Raw genomic sequence first — 2,118 nt, 5'->3', positions numbered from 1 at the left:
CCGTCACAGAAACATCTCTCTGTTGATCTGGCCTTCAGGATTCATGGAACGGTTTTCCCTTTTAAACTGAGAAGCAGTGCCCACACTCTGCTGAGTCCTCAGGATCGTTTGGGTGATTTTAAGACACGTGTCCTTTTCCCCCTGTGGCCACCCTTCCCTACCCTCTTTCATACCTGGGCCTCTGTTTCTTTTGATCCCGAGCTTCCCTTCCCTCATAGCTGACTGAGGCTGTCCTGCCTCACCCCCCACCCCCACACACACCACCACCACCCCTCAGACCTTAATAGCCAGCTCTTAAGTGGCCCCCTTATTTGTTCACTATCTCTGGTTTTCATTTTCTCACCCAAAGACAGAGTGTTCTTAAAGCTGGTGGCTCCATACACCCTGATCCTTCTCCAAAGCTAACTCAGCCTTTTTTCCCAGTCCACATTGCAGGACAAATTAGACAGAGGCATTTCAGACCCGGGAAATGAAATGAGGCCTCTCAATCAGCAATTTCTTGGAACTTTCTGTAGTAATTAAAATGTCCCATGTGCACCGTCTATGACAGGGGTCCCCAAACTACGGCCCGCGGGCCATATGCGGCCCCCTGAGGCCATTTATCCGGCCCCTGCCACACTTCTGGAAGGGGCATCTCTTTCATTGGTGGTCAGTGAGAGGAGCATAGTTCCCATTGAAATACTGGTCAGTCTGTTGATTTAAATTTACTTGTTCTTTATTTTAAATATTGTATTTGTTCCCGTTTTGTTTTTTTTACTTTAAAATAAGATATGTGCAGTGTGCATAGGGATTTGTTCATAGTTTTTTTTATAGTCCGGCCCTCCAATGGTCTGAGGGACAGTGAACTGGCCCTCTGTGTAAAAAGTTTGGGGACCCCTGGTCTATGAGATAGTCACTGGCCTCTTGTGCCTAAGGGAGCCCTTAAAATGTGGCTGGGGCAGTTGAGGGATTGGTTTTTAACTTTTTTTTTTTTTTCATCTTATTAACACAATATTTATTTGTCTTCCCGCCCCATCAGGCAAAATAGCCCCATGGCCTCTGAGAGGGCAAAACCCAGAATGGCGTAGGAGAAGAGTTGTTGCTTCATAGAAGGGTTCCTGACATAACCAATGCTGAGGTTCCCACACTCAGTCTCAATTCCAGCCCCAGAGCCTGCAGCCCCGCTGTGGCAGCCCCAGCCCCGGTGAACTTGGCTGCTGTATCAACGTCCCTTGAAATGGCGCTGGTCTGGAAGCTGCGGCTGGAAGTAAGTGAGGTCGGGGGGCGTGGGGCCGCCCAGCGGCCGAGGCTCTCATTGTCAGTGTCTCCGGTTGGTCAGCACCACTGCAGACAGTGACCGGGTCAGCAGCTGAGAGGTGTTACTGACCAAGGAGGGCTGGAGACAAACCTGGTGCGGGCCTACGTTTCCAGGGGGTGAGGGGCTGTGGCGGGAGCTGCTCCCACTGCAGAGAGACCGAGAGGGGTAGGAGTGGGGGTGGTTTTCAACTTTTAAGGACTTGATTAACTTACATTTCTCCAGAGGCAGGCGGCCACCAGCCCCTGCGCAGGCACGCAGAGCAGCACGGCTCTGGCACGGCCGCCTCCTCGGGGCATTTTCAGTTCCTGCTGTCCTGTCTGTCCTGCTTCAGCCTGAGGAAGCTGGAGGGTTTAGCTCATCCTCCCTCCTCTCTCTGCAGCTGGTGATTTTCTACCAGAGATCAGCTCACACGAGGGAAAGCCCTCTTGACAGGGCGAGACAGCCGCTTGCCAGTCCCCCGTGTGACTTTTCTCCTGAGCCAGTGGTTCTCCCAGTCATCCCCACACCCCCCCTGCTGTCTTGTCAGCTGCAAGTGCTGACTCTTCCCCTGCAGCCCCTTTCCACCCAGTTCCTGACCTGGCCCTGAGGAAGGTAGAGAGTGCACCAGTGAGGAGAGAGAAAGCTTACAGGAATGACCGAGTCAGCCAGTTGAATTATAGCTCCCTTATCAGCTTCCTGGGACAACTTGCAGCACAAATCAAGAACAGGATTTGTAAATAGTTAAGACAAATGATCTGAAACTCCCCTCATGCCCCTTTCCCTCCCGAGACAGGAGGGTTTATGTATGCTTACAGACAAAGGAATCACATACCCTGTGCATG

The 2,118-nt window shown here is 51.9% G+C and overlaps 1 pseudogene; it reads right to left on the bottom strand.

Moving 5' to 3' along the window:
• Positions 1-994: 994 nt before the first annotated feature.
• On the bottom strand, positions 995-1,295 carry LOC136391611 (uncharacterized; annotated as a pseudogene).
• Between the last annotated feature and the right edge of the window lie 823 nt (positions 1,296-2,118).

The sequence above is a fragment of the Saccopteryx leptura genome, chromosome 2 (genome assembly GCF_036850995.1).
Source record: "Saccopteryx leptura isolate mSacLep1 chromosome 2, mSacLep1_pri_phased_curated, whole genome shotgun sequence".
In the NCBI taxonomy this organism is placed as follows: domain Eukaryota; kingdom Metazoa; phylum Chordata; class Mammalia; order Chiroptera; family Emballonuridae; genus Saccopteryx; species Saccopteryx leptura.
Note: the sequence above shows the minus strand (reverse complement) of the source record. Positions and strands in the feature narration are given on the sequence as shown.